The 21,100-nt window shown below is 48.0% G+C and overlaps 1 pseudogene; it reads left to right on the forward strand.

Moving 5' to 3' along the window:
• Window positions 1-1,543: 1,543 nt before the first annotated feature.
• LOC149329192 (uncharacterized) overlaps window positions 1,544-21,100 on the forward strand; it is a 46,035-nt pseudogene continuing 26,478 nt past the window's right edge.

A 21,100-nucleotide genomic window follows, 5' to 3' on the forward strand; every position in this document is an offset into this window, starting at 1 on the left:
GTTGTGAGTGTGAGTTGTCATGAGTGCGAGTGTGAGTTGTCATGAGTGCGAGTGTGAGTGAGTGGCTGTGAGTGTGAGTGGACATGAGTGTGAGTGCGTGTGAGTGGTTGTGAGTGCGATTGGTCATGAGTGTGAGTGTGAGTAAGGGGTTGTGAGTGTGAGTGGACATGTGTGATTGCGAGTGAGTGGTTGTGAGTGCGAGTGGTCATGAGTGCGAGTTTGAGTGAGTGGTTGTGAGTGTGAGTGGTCATGAGTGCGAGTGTGAGTGAGTGGTTGCGAGTGTGAATGGACATGAGTGTGAGTGTGTGTGAGTAGTAGTGAGTGCGAGTGGTCGTGAGTGTGAGTGTGAGTGAGCCACCGCTCATGGTGCCGAGGTATGAGCAGGGGGCGGCAGAAAGTTAGGTGCGCGGATGAGATTAAGAAATTTGCGGGAATACGGTGGCCGCAACTGGCGAAGGACAGGGTTAATTGGAGAGACATGGGAGAGGCTTTTGCCCTGCAGTGGGCGTAGTCCGGCTGATGATGATGATGATGAACCACGTTATAGCATGGAATGGGATTGTGCATGGTCAGCTCATCACCTTCTGTGCATACAGTTTCCAGCCCTAGCAAAATTGTTGCACATGCCGTTCTCGGTATGTACAAACCTTGGGTTTATTGGCGAAGGTCCGAACATTACATCAGCCGTTGCTCTAAGAAACACACTTCTAGGGCCCCCTACGTTAGTGCAAGCAGTTCCGGGGGTCTCATGCGCACACATAAGTTACACGAAGGAAGTGTTCCAAAAGTCACACAAAGTATGCGGCCAACTGCGCCATCTTATGCTTGGGCTTGCCCCTGCGTCGACCACGGCCCCGGCCCGGGCAATTTGCTGTCATTGCCTGCCGATTACAGCGCGGGGTGGCTGTCGTTCGCTCTCCACTGCGCAGTGTTTCACGCTTTCCCCTTACGTGAGCGGCCACCCCGCGGTGGCCTCCAAGAACGGGAGCACAAGCAGCTGCGGCGTCCTCCGTTCCCGGGTGGCTCGCGCGGTTCGCCATGTGGCGTTCGCACGCTCGCCGCTGGCTGGCGGAGGAAATGGGGTACGCGGTTATCCCACAACATGACGGCGTCACGGAACTGCAGTGACGTCTTATTTCTCGCTCCCGTCACCACGCAATCTTTGTTGAAGAAACACGTACCTGCAAAACAAAAATGAAACAAGGACGAAGACCTTAACAAAGCCCCGGGAATCCTCTCCCTCTTTCCCGTTATGGTCAAAATGTCGGTGATCAACGAATTATCATTTCTGCTCAGCGGCAGATATGCGCATGCCTGCGGGGTAGCAGTCTGAAGAGTGACTTGAAAGTGTTGACGATTCACAACGTGGCAAGGAACTGGGACAGGTGTATACGCGGTGGCAATTCACATCGATCGGAGCCTGACGACGGGCAAAAAACAAAATCGATGGAGAGAGACGGAGAGACAGAGATAGCGGGACAAGCATTCTCGGATGGGCACAGCATTTCCATCGTCTTCAGCACTAGGACGACAGCAGGACGGGATGCCTCATGGAAAAGTGTCCTACACGCTGGTCGGTTTCACCTCCGAGCTCGACTGGAGGCCTCTGCGCTTCGTGAAGTCGCCTCTACGAGTCATAGTGTGCAGTGCTTGCGGACTGGTGCGGTCAAAGGCGGCAGTCCTTGCCTGCGAGCACATCCTTTGCATGTCCTGTTACGAGCAGTGCACGGAGGGCGTCGAGCCCGTGTGTCCCCTGGATGGCCTCCTGTGCCCGGAAAAAGGAGTGAACTGGACGTATTTTCCCGTTGAAGAGCTGGTGAGTAAAGAGGTGAGTGACCAGGGCGAACTGTTCAGGTTTTACGCGTCGGATTCTTGGTGTTTTTAGATGCAATAAGGGCTGCAAGTTTAATGTAAGCAGACGACATGACGACGCCTTCTCATAACGAAAGTTGAATGTCTCGGAATGCGATTAAATGGCGAGCGGTGACGCAGTGGCCGTTTGAGTACGTTTCTTTTACTATCGGACTTTAAGCAAGCTTCCTGTAGCTCAGAAGTGCTCACGTGAGGAACTTAATTCTATTTCTACTGGTGGGGGGTGTTCGGTGCTCCTTATCCTCAGTCCAACCGCGAGATTTGACCGGAATCTCTGAAAGTTCAGCCTACGGATTGCTACGACTACAGCTGGGTAGTCATGGAAAATTGGAAAATAAAAACTTGCCCGGCCTCACAGGAAGTTTTATCCGCGGTACGCCACGACAGCTGCGAAGACGCAATTGGGCGGCAAGTTGAACGCCATGCATTCGTTGATCGTTGCCCTGAGATTTATTTCGCGCGCTCTGCAGAGGAAAACAAATCCCTAGAGGCCGGAACCATTATTCGCTAACTTATTTATTCAGATAAGTATATAACCTGTCTAGCGCCGGAGTGGACCATTTAATATCCGCACGGGCAGCATCCGCGTGCGGTAAATACAAATAGCGGCGTTAGCTATCTCTGGAGATTAAAAGCGCTTCGTTATCGTAGAATTACAACACATAATCTAGTCTCCTTTGTGACTTAGATTCCCATGTTGTCCATGCACAAACGTCGGTATACCCTTTGGGATGTAAACACTGCGAGTAATCTAACAGATTGGCACGAAAATTTATTAGAGCAAGTCGTGTCGTTCAGGATTCGTTTTCAATCGTTTTTGCTGTTACATGTCACCTAATTTAGTCCTTAAAAATTTAATTGCCATTCTAGCGGTCGTCACGCTTTTCTGCCTCGCTTGTATCAGGCAGCAGAGATATCCGTGGCACAACGCGACTGTCAAGGCAACATGGTCATTGCGTCTCCGGAACAGAGTACCTGCTAAAAATTTCACATTGTTTTTGCTACAACGCGGCTTTCGGTTGCTCTAGAGAATTGCTCTGACCACAGTACGAGATTTTGCTCATCATACCGTGTTTCTACGGAAATGAAATAATGTATTAAAAAAATAAGAAAAATAAGAGTGAATAAAGTGTGCTTTTCTGCACACCAGTGTAAAATCAGGTGGAAATTATGTAAAATTTTGGGAGTTCGAAGTGAATTGTCCGAACTGATAGCTTTAAAAACCCCCCAGTCCAAAGCGCCTAGCACTCGGTGAGACGCCTGACGCCGTCTCACGGCATGCTTCCTACCATTGCACGCATCGCGTGGACCGCTAGTAGTTAGACGCCTTTAGCATGCAATTACCAGAATATTGGCAGCTCGCCCACCGCCACTGCGCATGCGCAGATCCCCTCGATAACGCTAGAGGGCGCCAGGTGCCTTGCAGATGCGTGCACGCCTTCAGCATCAGGACCAATCAGCGCGTGCTCACTGGCAGTGGGCGGGATCCCGGTGCTCCGGCAATGGCGACGGTAACACATTACACGGTATGCTAAAGGCGTCTATTAACAGATACCTACGTACCGTGTACCATGTTACCGTTACTGGACTCCCCGCCCACCGCCGCTGGGCATGCTGCCTAAAGCCCCTGGAAATTTTTAAGGTAACGACAACCCTTGCAGAGCGCCGCCTTTCCCTCTCCTGCGCCCATCGCTCTTCCCATTGGTCGATGGTTTCGCGAGCAAAAGTCCTTTAAACCCGCGCTTTTCGCGGCCGCAGACGCCATATTGTCCGCTCCAACCGCGCACCGTAGGTTGTCCAGGCGTCGTTGCGGACACTGCGCTTTTGCTTGCTGTGATGAACAGCGGCTTTTGTTTTGCTCGGAACGTGTGTCAGTCACCCAACTTCAAGCCGTCTATCTGTGCGGCTTGACGGGCTGCTGCGCCTTCGGGTGGAGGAACCGTCACGACGGTGGAAAGCGGTTCTTCGCGATCCATCATCGAAAACCGACGCGGGCCGGAGGAAGGTTTGGTTACACAGAATTGGCCGTCCGAATTTTAACGCAACGCCATCGACCAGACATTGCGAGTTAAGTGGGGGGCTTTCAATAGCTGCTGAGTTTTACTTTCTTTTTCATGCCACGCGGCGCAGTGGTTTGTTCGCGATCGAGCGTACGGCCGCAGTAAGCTCGATATGAAGGCGCTTGCGTTGAGCGCATCGTGATTGCATGCACGCAAACGTGTAAGTGACGCATGCCACATGTCTAACTGTAGAGTGACGTTCCTTAAATATGAGCGCATGCTGCAGTTAGACATACATGCGTAGATGAAACTGCGCTCTGACATGGTGAAGCGCACGCGTTAGATTCTTCCAGAAAAAGACAAAAACAGAATTATCGCACCGATATGCATCGTTAAGGCACTGTAGGCATCGCTGGTGGAAACACAGCTAGCGCGCGCTGGCTTGCGTTTACTCTCGAAATATGACCAGTAGCTGTGGGTATGCGAGATAGTGCCCATCGCAAGTGGGTCGCGCGTTTCCTGTCACATCACTTCCGCGTTCTCGCTTCCCGTTGACGCCTAACTAGTTAGGAGGAGGCTACGAATGTGAGAAAATCTGTGATAACCTCTTTTATTAATGATAAAACGGTTTTTTTTTGTTAACGTTGCCAACAGTGATGCTGCCATTATCTCCATTTTTAAAAGTTTTGTAGCCTTTTTTTTTTAAAATAAAACAGTATAACAAAAGGCTTTGGCTTTGCCGATGTGCATTTAGTACTCGGGCTGTTTCCGAGCCTGAGCCGGGCATGTCTACCTCGTGGGCCGGGCCGGGTTCGGGCCTATATCGAAAAAATCGGGCCGGGTTGGGGCGCGTAACGAAAAAGGTTCACCGGCTCGGGACGCGTGAATAATTAAGGCCCGTGCAGTTCTCTAATAGCGACTATACGAATGTGGAAGATTATCGGACTGATGTAAAAGCGAGGTAGGTTTTGCTTCTCACTAAATGACTGATGCCGATGAAACATTTACGTAGAAATTTATTATCCCATTGCTGGCAGGACAAGGATATTTGCGAGGTAGGTTTTTTCCTTACTAAGTAACTATTCCAAAGAAAATTTTTATGCGTGAGTCTATATCGTTACAGTTCATGCACGCGAGAGAACAGGGGAGGCACAGATAAGTACACACCTAGCGTGGCCTTCGTACCGTATTTCGAGCACTCCCTCTAGCGTCTTACCTGGTCCACGATACACTGCAGCAGACCAAAACCAAAAGCCACTAGAAGATCGGATGAACTACGGGCATTTAGAATGCCTTCACTTGCAGGTGTCTTTTCGGATGTCAAACCTGTGCATCCGTTGTAGCACGTCCAGCGTTCCGGCGGGGACGGTCGTTCTGTTTGCATACTCCTCTTCACCCAAACAGATCACCGCAAATTCATTGTACGGCCTCGTGATTCACGGTCACGTTCAATGCACGCCCCACCCTCGATATCAAACTTGGCACGCCGCATAAAAGCCCGGCGCACCCGGACACGGTGCGCGTGCGGCTCTACCAAAACAATCTATCTATGCGTGCTCATTTTTGCCTTTAGACGATTCAGTGAAGCATGCAAATGTTTCTCCTAAGTGACCGATGTATTTATGCAGCGTAACGCACGGTTAATGCGGAGACATAGAGGGGAACTGGGCAAGTACGGGAATCCAGCGCAACCAATTGAAAAGGGGCCTTAGTTCCTTCGGAGCGGGCTAGAGGTCGCCACCGCAGTCACATGAAATCAAAAAGAAAACAAAAGTCGTTCGCCCACGAGCGCGAGGGAGGAGGAGAGAACAGGGAGGACGTCTTGTCGCTATTACAGTTTTTTTAGGGGCTTTAGTTTTCCGCCGGCGCCAATCCCAGCGCCAGCTAGAGTTACTGGTCTGTGGTTTGTGGAGTTCAACGCCCCAAAGCGACTCAGGCTATGAGAGACGCCGTAGTGGAGGGCTCCGGAAATTTCGACCCCCTGGGGTTCTTTAGCGTGCACTGACATCGCACAGTACACGGGCCTCTAGAATTTCGACTCCAACAAAATTCAGCCGCCGCTAGAGTTACTGCATAAGTACCTAGAGTTGCGCATAGATCTGCTTTGTTGCCGCAAAGCATCCAAACCATGAGGGAAAGCCGCAACTCTTGAATGCAGGATGTGGACTAGGTGCAGGGGTTGGAGCAAGTGCAGGCTCAATCCGCTTATTTCTGGCAGCCTAACTTGCTTTATTTTAGGTAAATTACTGTCGCATTGAATCATACAGCTTACTAGTAATGCACCGGCTGCAACGAGGCCTGCCTCAATGAGCTTCGAACAAAATACGCGTCTTGTGGATGGGTGACGCCACCTTTTGTAAACGTCACAAATCACAAACGTTTTTCTGGTGGCCTCCGCGATTATTCTTTTGAACCATTAGCGAGCACTTGTGATAAAATTGCGTGTTAAAGATCAGGAAACATCGTTTTCAGAGAGCACGTGCTCTACGGCAAAAAAAACTGCCACAAAGCACGAGGAAAGATGTTGTACATAATATTTGTCGGTGTACAATGCAAATGAGTTAGCGTCTCCGAAAAACATCAATGCTTTTCAACCATGTGATCGCATATGGCCAATAGAGGCGCGAGCGGCCCAGGGAAAAAAAAAACGCGCAACTCTATAAGCCAGTAACTCTAGTGCCTGCGGCAGCATGGGTGCCCTCTCTCGGTGGAGGCGACAGTTGTGAGCAGTATAGTAGGATGTGCCTCCGACAGGCCCTTTACATTGCCGCCTGTACCTCGTGCCTCGAAGAGCAGTGTGCTGCCGACGCTGTTGTTGTAGAGGGACTCAGTAGAGATCACCCCCTTGTGTGCGTGGCATAGCCCAACGGTAGTCTCTCAACGCGCTAGTCGGTGTTGACCAGCGTCATGACCGAAAACTTAGGGCTAACTGACCGGTTCGCGACGTCACAACACCCGTGCTATCACACCCTTGCTTCCCGTATTTTATATTCTGCTCCGTCACAGCGCAGAGAGAGAAAAAAACTTTCATTTAGAATAGATTAATTCCCAGAAGTCAGGTGGTTGGGGCGCATAGTCCAGGGCTCCAAGCAAAACGGCAGTGGCAGTGGTTCAGGTGAAGTTAAGAGTGAATAAAAGGTGTTTGCAATGGCCAACAAAAGGTGTTTGCAGTGGTTTGAAAAGTAGCTAAGCACTCGTTAGTCTGATCAATTGCTTGCTAGAGCATGCAAACCTTGCTCTTGCAGAGCGTGGCCTGTCATTTTATATGCATATCACAAGCGTTTTCTGGTGGCCTCCCCGATCATTCTTTCAACAATTAGCGAACATTTGGGACAAAATTGCCTGTTATTGGCAATAAAACACCGTTTTCAGCGGACGTGTGCTCTGCGACAAAAAAAAAAACCGCCGCAAAGCACGAGTACAGTCGGTGTACAAATTTACTGCCAGCAACGGCCGAGTGCAACGGAGTTTGCTTCTCCAAAATTATTTGATAGCTTTCAACGATATGATCGTGTATGGCTAATAGAGGCGCTAGCGGCCCAGGGAAAACAATGCGCAATTCTCGGCACTTATTCAGTAACTCTCGTGCCAGCGGCAGCGATGTGCCCTCTCTCGGCTGAGGCGACAGTTGTGCGCAGTGTAGTAGGATGTGCAGCGCTGCATGTATCCTCTTTGCTCCGGCAAGCCGTGCACATTGCCGCCGGTACCTAAAGTGACTCTGACAGCAGCGTACTGCCGACGCAGTTGTACAACGACGCAGCAGAGGCAGCTACATTGTGTGCGTGGTACAGCGCAACGGCAGTCTCTTAACTCGCGAGCTTTAAAGGCCCGGTGTCGCAGAAAAACCGCGGTTGGCGTTGACTGCCGTTATGGCCGGAATCTTAGGGCTAACTGACCGGTTCGTGAAGTCACAACACCCGTGCTATCACAACCTTGCTTCCCGTATATTATATTCTGCTCCGTCACATCGCAGAGAGAGAGAGAAAACTTTCATTTAGCCAGAAGTCGGGTGGCCGGGCCCCTAGTCCAGGGCTCGGAGCAAGGCGGTGGTGGCAGTGGTTCAATCGAAGTTAAGAGTGAATAAAAGATGTTTGCAATGGCCAACAACAGGTTTTTGCAGTGGTTTGAAAAATAGCCAAGCACTCGCTAGTCTCGCTAGTACATGCAAGAACTCGCTAGCGCATGCAGACCTTGCTCTTGCAGAGCATGACCTGTCATTTTTTATGCATACTGGCTTGAATTTAATTGCAAATTTTGAAGCGTTAAACTTTTAACATCGGTGTGCTACAATTCTTCCAAATGGCACAGTTTTTTAATGTGGCCACCGCTAAGTCTTGAAAAGAAGTAGACATGCTAAATTTCGTGCTGAAGGTTGGCTGACTTACTTATTACAGTCAAGTGTTAGGTTACGACGACCAATATGCACTCAGTTTATGTCGGCCTGGTCGTCTCGTGTGGTCCTGTGTGGTCCTCTCTTGTGTACGTCTTGATTGCGTTACAGTTCTTTTCATACAGTATGCAGGGTTCTTAGTGTTTAAAAAGTCCTGAAAGTATAATCTCGAACAAAGCCTATATTGTTCATTTTCTTCGCACATTTCTTATACGCAGGTGAAGTGCTGGAACGCAGAAAATGGCTGCGAGGCAGTGGTGACTACAAAAGATATCATCCGCCATTTCAATGAGGAGTGCAAGCACCACTCAGTTTTCTGCCCCAGGTGCACAGCTCGGGTTCGCTGCGCCGAAGTGTGCACGCATCTGAGAACGGACTGCGCCATGTCCCATTTTTGTGCAGAATGTGAAGACGAGTCCAGATGCATAGACGAGTCTATGCCTTTGCGGTCTGCCGGCCAAGTCTCAGAAGAGCAGGCGTGTGTGGAGCAGCTGGCCAGGAACCTCGTAACACAGAGCGACGCACTCGAGAAGCTCTCTGACACTATGCATACCTTCAGTCAGGCTCTGGGACTACTCGAAGCAGCAATGAAGCAAGACCACAGCAGAATGACAGAGAACGACACCAGAGCTACCACACCTAATGAGGAAAACACGCCAAATCTGACAGCAGAGAGCAACGCAGTTGGCAATCTCTCGAGCACCACAGAGACATCCGACGCAGCAGCCAAATATGAACCAGCGAGGGTTGAAAAAGGGAGAAATGGGTCCTTATCCGCTGCCGCCGACGGACCAGAATCCAGAACGCAAGAAAATAACCAGACGTCATCGAAGCGCATCTACCCCGGGCTCCTAGCCGAAGAACGACGAATAGCTGTCAGCGAGTCGTCAATAACGGGGTTCGAATCACTGCTAGATAAATACCTGGATAACGTTTATGCTGAGTTTAAGTGCGAGGAGGTACGGCTCCTAGGCTGCTCCGTGTCACCTGTAGCTGTGCCCATCATAAACGGTGGCTGTGCCCACAAATATCGACCAAACCTGTCTCCTTCAAGTGACTGTGCGGATGCTGTGGAACGATGACCTTTGGCTGCCTCCAGCCGTAGGACCACTTGGGCTGAGTTTCATACATCCATCGAGATTAGAAAAATATTCGGACGGAAGCAGAATACCTTTGTCAGTTCCAAGAAGGGATGACGAATTGCGGACCATAGGAGTCTTTTTTTCCTTTTCCATCGCTTAGGCTGAGGCAACTCTGGAATGAAGGCTTTGTGTGCGAGGACATAATTCGGTTGAAACTAAGGTGGATCTTCTGAGTCTAATCCACTCGAGGCGAGAATCCGGGTCTAATTTCTACCAGAGAGCCTCTAGGAATCCCTGCAGTTTGTTCATGCTTCTGTGCATGTATCGAAAATTATTTAAAGTGCTTCGATGGTTCCATACATAAGCTTAGCTCTGTTCTAATGCTTCTGTTTTGCGGTTAGCAGTGGTGTTCCATTTCGTAACCAAAAATTTCCGAAATTAGGCCCGAAAATCGACATTTTTAGCCCTTTCTCCTTCAGCAGTGTAGCAATGTGACCCAGTCGGTTGGAACGAGAAAATTTCCCGAGAACAAGTGAAGATTCCTTTTTAGGCGTATTTTATTCCCGAAATTCCCTGAAAAACAAGAAATTCCTCATGTGGAACATCACCGCTGTGTGTGTGACTTTTTTTGTGCTTTATGCGTATGATTTAATTGATACGCATACGCATTTATTTCATGTTATGGTAATAAAGAAAGAAAAAAATTCCAACAGCAGATTGTTTTTCCTCACTCTTCGCTCAAGGATGGAAGCTACATTGCATTTATAATTTTTTATCAGTGTTTGAGAAAGTCACGTACTGTTCAACATTAGACAGTTTTAGCTGTGCGTCCGCAAAAGCTGTGCGTACGCTACGGGCGCACCTTACGCGCAGTACCACCAGTCCTGGCAACGACAGTTTTAGTTGGGAGTGGCTAGCGTAGCGCCCAAGCCCGGGATGATGATGATGATGATGATGATGATGATGATGATGATGATGATGATGATGATGATGATGATGTAGCCTTCCCTTTGTAACGGGTGGGCGCCTACCAAAGGTGCCCTGGCTGGATATACACACACATAAAAACACTACTATCAAACGCGAAGCGGCAAACACACACGCAAATACCGACGAAACAGTACTGTTCTAGTGTCGCACCAGCGTCCACCACTCTGTCAATCGGCGCTTCGTCGCTGCAACCGCCGCCTGGTTTGCCGCATCCGCCGTGCAGCCCTCGTTCGCATGGATGGGTGGATGGATGGATAGGAGCGCCCCCTTTGAAACGGGGTGGTGGCAATTGCCACCATGCTCAGCTTTTCTTTCTTTATTATTTTTTTTGTTTGTTTACGGTGTTGGCAATTCTCATTAAGATTCTTCATCACCTTTGCCTACGGTTTCGTACAATTCTAACCTTATGCCACATCTCTGCTTTTCAGCCACCAATCCTCCAATCGCTTTTTGCTGACTTCCACTGCAGATTTATTTACATGACCATTGTTATCTTTAAACCCTAGGGCCTCAGAAAGAGTGACTGTGCCTGCATCGACATCCGGATGGATACCATCACATTTGATTATGAGGTGTTCAATTGTTTCCACAGATCTACCACGCACTGCACAGCTGCGCGTTCTAAGACACCCTGATCTAGCTTCAAAAAGTAGGGCACTGCCTCTTGAGTTATCATAGAAAAATTCTTTCCTGATCTGCCTTTTCCAGAATCGATATAGTTCTACACTATGTTTCTTTTCCATTGAATTCATCCAATTTTTAACTTCCGCGTTTTTAACCTGTCGTTTAATGCTCTTTCTTTCTCCGTCCTCATGACCGGCATACTTATTGGTTAGTTTTCTAGTTCTTTTCCGCCACTGTGAGTCAACAGGGGGCACTTTGACTGTCTAAAGTGGGTAGAGGCGGAAGCGTTTTCCGCACCACCTTCGCTGTTTCTGTGGCACTGGTGGCGTCACATATATTTGAGTACTAATTACTAAGTTATGGCAAATCACTAATTAATTGTTAATTACTGATCAATGCCTGAATGCTAATTAAGTGCTAATTAATGACGCTTAAGCTTCGCCTTTAGGAGTGGAACGCGACAGCGCGTTGTAGCTGCTGCCAGGGAGTCCACGGAACGCCACCACCCATTCGGCGCGATGCCTTGCCCTTTGAACGCAACCCTTTTTGAGGAAAGGAAATGGCGCAGTAATTCTCTGTCATCTCAGTGGCCAGCTGAACCCCACCGTAGAGGAAGGGACGTGGGAGTGAAAGAAGATAGATAAAGAGGAGCCGTAATGAAGAAAATGAAAATTGTATTTGAGGAAAGGAAATTACGCAGTAACTGTCTCACATATCTCGGTGGACACCAGTCAAAATTCAGGGGGGGGGGGCACTTTTTTGACCTAAAGTGTGGTCACTGATGTGTGGTTAAGATGTTAAGCTTCGCCCCTAAGAGTCTTGCAACGCTGCCAAGGAGTCCATAGAACGCCATCGCCCATTCGGTTCTACGCCTCGCTCGTCGGTAAATTGGTTTTTGAGGAAAGGAAATGTATCTGTCTCTCATTTGTCGGTGGACACCTAAACCTCGCCGGAAGGGAATGGAGGAGGATAAGAGTGAGTGAAGACACCGTATTCACTAGGCGCGCCTTTGTTCATTCCAAACCATCGAGCTGGCATGGCGGAGCAATAAAGACAAAAAAAAAAGAGCTGGCATGGCGGAGTGGATAGCGCGCTCGTCTCTCGCGACGAAGACCGGGGTTCGATTCCTGAGCTCGACCAATTTCTTAATCGCTTTTATTTATTTATATGGCCTGACTAGTAAAACTAATTAGGCTAATTGGGTAATTAAGCAATTAACTAAGCTCAGTCCCACTTACTTGGAGCATCACTATACGATCCCTTCTATTGGTTGTATGGCTACTAGACAAAGTGCAATTGGCCCCGTTTGAAATTCGCGCACTGTGACGTCACGACCGTTTCCACCAATTGAAAAGCGTCACATTTTCTGTCGACAACTGCTGCTTACAACGATGAGACATTAAAGTCTTCCGCCTTAATATTTAAATACCTCAGCTGCCCATCTGTTATCGTCCAATTTCCTCAGGCGTTCTTCATATAGTATTTTACTCTTAGCTTCCCGTGCCTCGAACGATGCCCAGCCCATATCCCCCTTGTACTGCCTCGTTTGTGGTTTTGCCGTGGGCACCTAGTGCTAATCTTCCAACAGCTCTCTGATTTACGTCTAATCTCGACTGAACTTCTTCGCAGAACGGGCACAGTGGCGCCATCTAGCGACAGGAAGTCAAAGCTTGTGAACTGTGTGCTGAGGAAACTTTTTCCGCTTTTATTAATGGCAGTGGTGGTTGTATTCGAAGGCTTTGTTTCTTTTTTAATGTAAATCAATTGAATCAAATGAAAATATAAATTCTCGCGCAAAGTTGGAGAAGTACTTTACCGCAGGTCGTTGCTATGACGACAGCGTACGCCGTAGATAGTTAGGCTTAACATCAAGAAATTCTTGGATTTATCTAAAAAACGATTACTATTTGTCACATATATCGTTACGGAGGGATGAGAATGCACAAAATAAAAGTGAATACAACCGTTTAGAGCTAGCTATCGCGTCGAAAAATGCACCGGCGATGCAGTATTTGGTCCGAAGCGGGCGTGCAGGGCGCCACCATGTTGCCACGTTAACCACGCAAGCCACGCAAGCAACGCAACGCAAAGTCCGCTGGCTTGCGTACGTACGCAAGACGCACGGATCGCGCTTGCGTTCTGCGCATGCGCACTACGGTCCCCGCAGTCTCCTTGCGTACGCTAAGCCCTTGCGGACGCACAGCTAAAACTGTCTGTTAAGTTATTCGTATCGCCCTCCCGCTCCCCCACGATGCAAATGCGGGATGTTGCCAAATTCGTAGTTACAGTCTCCTGGGTCGCACCCTCCAAAAAGCAGACAACCTTCGTTCCCAGAATTGACAAGAGGCTCCAGTGGCGTCGCTTGTGCTTATTTAATTATTTATTTGAAATCCTTAGAGGCCCATTGGGCATTGCGTAAGTAGTGCGTAAAAATACTATACTCTGCATTCATAACCAAAGGAAACAAAAGGGAAACATACAGTCATGATAAACATCATATCAACAAATTAGTAGAGAAGAAGAAGAGACGCGGAAATAAAATGAGAAAAAATGCGCGACCCAAAATAAATACCAAATAGGAGTACTTAGTCGTTGACATCCACCCGAGCGCAGCCATACGGCTACAAAGGAAAGCTATTCCCCTAAAACATCCGACCAAAATAAATACCAGCAATAAATGATATTGTGCTGGCGGAACGTGGTAACAGTGAGTAGCGTCACTAAGGCAAGCATATAGGAGTGAAAAGAAAAGGAAACGTAAGTAAGAAAACATCAAAATGGCACGACAGTTGCAGCAAAGTAAAGAACAAAAAATAAGAGATAACAATGATTTGAACGAAGGCGTGCTAAATGACGGTTTCAGTGAAATGTGTGATGAGTTAGGTATGGAAAGAATCTAGATTAGATGTGGAAGCGATGTTGTCTGTTCTGTCAACCCGTAATCTCATGGCTCGTGGTAGTGCGGATGAATTGACACCGAATGTATCACCTATATCCTTGCGAAACTGAGCTGATTACATAATCTTTTCAACGTGCAGGCTGAGACATCGAGGTGAAATGAACTTGTTCTATTCAAGTGTATGTACATATTTGTGAAATAGCGTTAGGAGAGTGAGGTGGCGGCGTGTGCTTTGTGATTGTGGCCAAAGATCTGTTTTAATCTGAGTGACGCTTGAACAGTAGTTGTAGTATCGTGAAATGAATCGCGCTTCCATGTTTTTGATAGATTCTAACGTGGTGATCATGTTATTGTGACAGGGAGACCAAATGAAAGAAGCAAATTCAAGTTGTGGACGAACAAAAGTGAGCTATGCTAGTTTTCGAATATCAGATGGTGGATTTCGGAGATTAATGACTTGGAGGCGAAGGCGCATATGGATGAGATATCGAATGACATGAAAGATGTGAAGAAACGCCAAGGTATTTGTAATGTGATACGTGAGAGAGTAGATCATTTTGAATACGGTATAAGTATAGCTAGACTCGATACTTTTACGGGAGAAGGAGATGACTGTGGTGTTCGCGGGTCCCGGCAAGTAAGAAGCGATAAGAACGCTGCGTAGCATTTTATTGGGCAACAGCTGAGATGCGTTCTGCCGCGGCGCTCATGCAGGCGCTCGCTTTTGTAGAGCCACTGCTGACGTCATTTGGCGCGTCATCACGCGTCTCACTCGGTAGACACGAAACGCCGGCACACGTCTCTCTCGGCTCGCACAGAACGCCGGCACGCGTCACTTCCTCCACCGCAATTTGGAGAGTCACGATGGCTGGTATCGGTCAGGCGGCTTCCTGACTCGCTGAGGGTACCGCCTCGTAGGGCTTTTTCCGCTGACCACGGGTGCAGGGCTAGTTGCGGAGACAGCGGTTGATGAGGGTGGCGGACAATCTGAAATTTCTGGATGACAGATGTCGGTCTCCTCCCCCACCGCAAATGGTGACGGCGTGTTCGCAGCCGAGGCTCGTAGCAAATGGTCCTTGTGTCGCCTCCACATGCAGGATCCCTGGGGTGTCTGCACCTTGACCTCGTACGACACTGGCCCGGTGCGCTGCACGATAGTTGCTTTGAGCCACCTTGGTCCGCTCCTGAAATTGCGCACCAAAACCTGCTCATTCACTTGAAACACAGTATGATCAGCACTTCGCAGCATCGTTTGCTGAAACTGGCTTGCTCCGACTGTACGCGACAGGACGGGCTTTAAAGCGTCCAAACAAGTGCGCAGCTCACGACCAAGGAAAAGATCAGATGGTGTCTGAAGTGTCGTCGCATGCGGTGTGTTCCGATATGCCATCAGGAACTTGGATAATGTTTCTTCAAGGCTTTCTGTGGCTGGGCCTTTCCGTAAGGCGTTTTTATGCGAAGCATACTACTTTAGCTACCACTTCAGCCCTTCACCGTGGTTATGCGCCTCCAAATCACGTGATACATGCGTCACACCACGTGACACGATGACGTCACGGCAGTGGAGAAACGGGGGCCCACCTCGCGCCGTCGCTGTGGTTGTGCGCCTCCAAATCACGTGATACATGAAGTCACACCACGTGACATGATGACGTCACGACAGTGAAGAAACGGGGGCCCACCTCGCGCCGTCGCTGTGGTTGTGCGCCTCCAAATCACTAGATACATGACGTCACACCACGTGACACGATGACGTCACGACAGTGGAGAAACGGGGGCCCACCTCGCGCCGTCGCTGTGGTTGTGCGCCTCCAAATTACGCGACACGATGATGCTTCGCATTCTCCAGGCTTAACCAAGTTAAGCCTCAGCCATTTTTTACCGTCTGCACAAACCTTTCAGCCAGCCCATTGCTGCTCGGGTGATAGGCAGAAGTGAAAACTTGTCGAACGGCGTGCTCTTTCATGCACGCTTGGAGCTCGGATGAGGTGAACTGTGTGCCGTTATCACTTACAACAGTCTCCGGCGCGCCGTATCGAGCGAAGAAATCACGTAATCTTGCTATGGTGGCTTGCGCGGACGCACATGTCATGACGTACACCTCAGTCCATTTGAATGCGCGTCCAATTTAATGGATACATACGTGTATTTAAAAACTTTGTTGCGAGGTTCTGTGTATACATGCTGTGACTTTGTTTCCAGGGGCACTTTTTTGTCCTTTATAAAGTAGTATCTTCGCATTTATAATACTCGATTTTATCTTCGCACTTCTAATGTATATCTTTCACAACTCGTTTCTTCATTTGCTCGCAGTTGCGACTAAAATTTTGCTGCAATTACTCGCAATACATGACCGGTGACAGCTGCTGCTGCAGTACACTGGAACGAAGGACTGCGTCACTGAGATTTTCCCCTGGCCGTTGCATGTGTACAAAAATGTAAAGGTTCTTGAACGACAAAGATTCATTAAAATATTCGTCCTGTACTTGCTGATTTCATGGCCTTTTCGTTTCCCATATCAGCGGCATGCACTGCTTTGCTGCTTTCGGACTGATATAGTTCTAGACATCGTGTGCTATTTTATTTCCTTAGTGAATACGCAAAAAACTTGCAAGCATTGGTATTAGTTATATCTGCCACGAATTTTAAGACATACGATTACATTCTTTTATTTAAAAAAATACATATTTCTCTCGTCTAGACATTGCGTAGCGTTATCTAATGCACAATGACAATGCAGTTATTGTTCTTGAGTTTTATCCGTCCACAAATTCTATGTGGTCACGCTGCAACATGAGCCCGCCACCCCCGAACAATAATTCTGGCTATGCCACTGGTGCGGATGGCTTGTCACTCCCTCCAAACGCTGCTGCTACTTCGCTCGCACGAGCGCGTCTCGCCGCCTTGTCCTCTGCTGACCCGCCGTACCTGAGGGGGAGCGTTCTTGCATTGTACCAAGGCTGCCCCGAGGAAACCGCCATTTCCGTTCCTCAGGCGACCTAGCTGTAGGCGTTACACATAACAAGAATGCTTTAGTTCACGAGTGGCCCGCCATCTATTCGCTTCGTTATTTTTTGCCTGCACTTTTCCTTGGTAGGACGTCATACAATCAGAAAAAAAAAGAATGCGATGTAAATGTCGACACCGCCACAGTATAGACCTTATGCAAAAGTGCTGCCATCTACCGGAAGAAAACCGAAACAAGCAAGCGACGCCATGTTGGGGGCTTGTGGTCATGGGTGAACGTAGTTGCTTGGTGCGGACCGTGTACGATCGCTTTACTTTAAGTTTTTATTTTTATTTTATTTTAAGTTTTTTATTTTAAGAGCTTTTGGTGGCTTTCATCTTTTCTTCGGGCATGGAGAATGCAGACACGGATGGTACAGCCGTGACAGTTAGCCTCCTGCGCCCACTAGCTACTATGTTCCTCAGGAAGTCATTTTCTGTGAAATGCTTTGAGCAGATGCGGGCAGTCGCAATATTCAACGGGGAATCTCTCTTTATGGCGATTAGCCATGCTTTGCGCATGTTCAGCTCATCTGGGATGCAGTGGAAAGACACCTGCAAAATAACATGGAAGAACATGGAACGGAAAGGCGATGGGAATTTGGTTGTTCATTGTCAAGAGTGTAAATGTGTACCTTCCTATAACGAGACGAAGATAGTAAGCAGGCACCGTGACCAAACGGCGCGTGAAATAATTGAAGCCATGAGCATAGCGGACAGTGGGGTTGCATGCGTGAGTAGCACGTCCCTTTCACTACTATCAAAGGAAAGGGCATTTTTGCAAAAGGGAAGGTAGGATTAGACATGTGAGGAGACAGTTTGTCGATTTTTTATCATCCGGGTGTTACCATCTTCCATTTTTATCAGCTGCTGGTGTGTATAAAGAGCAGTGTTTCCCGAATGAAAATTCAGTTGTAAGTCCAGCGCTGTGAGTGTGTGTCTCTATCTTTCAGTCCGTGTCTTTTAAGCGCAGGTATATTTCAATATATTTCAAAATAAAAACGCACAGTAAAATATGCTGAATAACTGCAAATAATTTTTTTCTGCATTTGGCTCAATGCATGCTTTGCTAAACATCTTGTTTACATTGGAACTAAGAAGAGATTTTGTAGTTATGTTCTTCTGAAAACTGCTGCTTAATGGACAATTGCAAGATAACTGCAAGTGTGGTTAATTATCTGAAATAAGTCAGAACAACAATTAGTCGAGCATTAGGGACGATACGTTATGAGCTGTTTTCAAATTTACATAAAGCCTAAAATGCCTGGTGACAGCATAGCCACCTAGTGGCTACGGCGTTGTGCTGCTGAGCCGAAGGACGTGGGTTCGATCCCGGCTGCGGCAGCCGTTTTTCTGATGGAGGCGAAAAACGAAAACGCCAGTATATCGAAGTTTCGGCACAGGTTACAGATCCCCAGGCAGTCAACATTAATCCGATGCCCTCCACTACTGCGCGCCTCATAGCCCAGGTGTAGCTTCGGCGCGTAAAAATAATAATAATAAAGACGACCTGTACATCTGTGTTGCTCGCATTTATGCTCCGCAGGATTCGTATTCGGCAAAGTGATCGCCCGACCATGACTGGCGGCGCTGCAGTGTGGGTCATACCTTGGAAAATACGATCTTCACAAAATACGCGACGATCGAGCAGCCGACCACGAACGGTAAATGATCGATTTACGCTGCCTACTACGTGCGCAAGTCACTGACACGGGCTACGCGAATGTCCGTTGCGAATCCGTTCGCCTGTGACACTTCCCAAATTTAAGATTGCATAAGTCTTGCATAAAAGCAAACCGAAGGTTCAGGATAAAAAAAAAACGGGCACATGAACCCGAGCGGCAGACACAAAACTAATACCGCGTGAGAAACTACTAGCTGACCGACGCAGTGCGCCGTAACTGCTAGCAGGCGGGAGCACTCCTCGGCAAATACAAGATGAGCAAACATCCGACTTATTAGCCTTTTTAGTTCTGTAAATGTTATTTGTGTTGCGACTTCGTCTACGATCTGATTGTTAACTCTCGAAAAGCACTCGACACCCGCAAGAGGCTTCCTGCTGCCTCGCATCGTGCTCCAGGCGCGAAATAAAAAAAAGTGCACGAAGCTAGCACTCCTACCTTGTTTCCTTGGTTATCCGTGAGTCCTCTTTGTGTACAGCAAGGTACAGAGTAATATTTGGGCATCTTGGACGACAATAAATGCCAGCGTGCGCGTCGCTATTCCCGCACTGCCATATAATGCGGTATCCGTAAGCCCCCAACGTGGCGGAAACGCGCGCGGTCATAGCAAGGGGGGCCAGTTTTTGCATAAGGTCTATAGCGGACACAAGCTACTGCAGCTAGCAGTCGATCATGGCCAAATGAACTGATCCAAACGTGTGCGGAAGTTGCAAAAGGAGCTTCAACAAATGAGAAAACTGATGATTCCACTCCTAAGGCGATGTTAAGAGTCCCCGTAGCTTTTTTATATCGATTGACTATTCAGCATCCTAATGAGCCTTCTGGAATTCAAGGCACGCATAATTCTGTGGTATTTGCCTGAACGGTGGAAACATTCATGAAATAAATGTTCCGCTTTAAATTTGTCGATGTGCACCTGAGCTGAACATTTAACGAAAGGACGGTTATCAAGAACGGATGAAGCTAGAGTATCCTCAACGCTCGGTGCGCAGCGCTGTGATTAACCTGATTCCTTTTATCGAATTTTAATCTGTGCGGTTTCTGACAAGTGAGGACCGGTTGAAAAATTTAATTTATTGCGGCAACAAACAGTAATATTTCTTGTACCTAAGAAGGGCACAGGCAGAGACCCCGCAACTGCACGAGGTAAAATTTGATGTCGGGAAATAAAAGGTACCAAGGTAACTAAGATTTAAAAATCGTTAGTAAATTTTGAACGAAAACCACAGGAGCACGAACAGTAACACATGCTGAGTTGCCATGAGATGCAAATCAGCCGGGTAAAGCTACCACTGCAGAAATACAAATGTATAAATGAAGAAACAAATAAATAACGGCAGCAATAAAAATGAAATGTCTCAAATGATAAAAATTGAAAGCCATTGCCGTAAAATATTGTCTCTGAACATCCATGCCACAATTTTCTGCATACCGTTACATATAAATAACGGCAGCAATAAAAATGAAATGTGTCAAATGATAAAAATTGAAAACCATTGCCGTAAACTATTGTCTCTGAACATCCATGCCGGAATTTTCTGCACAGAGTTACAATGATTATGAAGGACCTAAAAAGCGCGGGAATAAGCCACATAAAACTTGGCTGTCCCTTGGTTTCTGTGGCTGTTGGCTTCTCTCATATTTATAACGAGCCCCTCGTTCCCCTCCCCTTGTTTGCTTAATTGCTTAGCGAGGGCCTCTGTTCAAGCAGTCTTGACGCCATAGGAAGCATAAGAGGGTTCTCACACAGCTTCCACCCTCGCCGTTCGATGGCTTGACAGCCGTCGCCGAAGCTCAGCGGTAGAGCACCGGGCGCGTAATTCGGAGGTCGTGGGTTCGGATCCCACCGGCGGCACGTGGTTGTTTTTTCTTCTGCTTTTCTAATCAATTAGCTTTGAGTGATAACATATTCGGTAATATTCTAAATCGAACAACAGCACGAAATAAATAAATTAAAAATCCTCTACGTCCCTTGGTTTCTGTGGCTGTTGGCTTCTCTCATAATTATTTATAACGAGCCTCTCATTCCCCTCCCCTCGTTTGCTTAATTGGCTGACTAGAGTTCAGGATCAGGATATCGAAATATAAATGTGTAATAGTGTTGCAACAGTATTAATCGATTCCGACAGCTCCAAATGTGGCTTTTGTCTTGAAACATTCAGAACATCCAGTTTTGTGCGTCTGACTCAGTACGCCAAGCAACCACGAGAGGACAGGGCGGAAGGTACCCCTTTTCTTTGGCGGCAGGTGGGCGCCACACCTGTCGAGTCACGACACGACTGCCTCCGGGGCAACGCCGTTTCGGCCCCGCTTTAGTGAGGTCCTTTTCCCTTTCAGGTGAAGAGGAGAAAGAGAGGCTAAGATGACAGGGGCACTGGCCGATCTCTTGTGCACTTGCATCAGGGTCACCAGAACCAAAGCCACCTGGCAGAACCCATGGAATGCATCGCGCTCAAGAATGTTGCCGGCTTTGACGACAAGGACCTTCCAGGAACTCAATGGACCACGAACAGAGTAATCCCGGAGACGTGGTTTAGAAAAAAAAGGGAAGTGGG

This window comes from Amblyomma mixtum, chromosome 9 (assembly GCF_055824585.1).
Source record: "Amblyomma mixtum isolate Tamu chromosome 9, ASM5582458v1, whole genome shotgun sequence".
NCBI lineage: Eukaryota > Metazoa > Arthropoda > Arachnida > Ixodida > Ixodidae > Amblyomma > Amblyomma mixtum.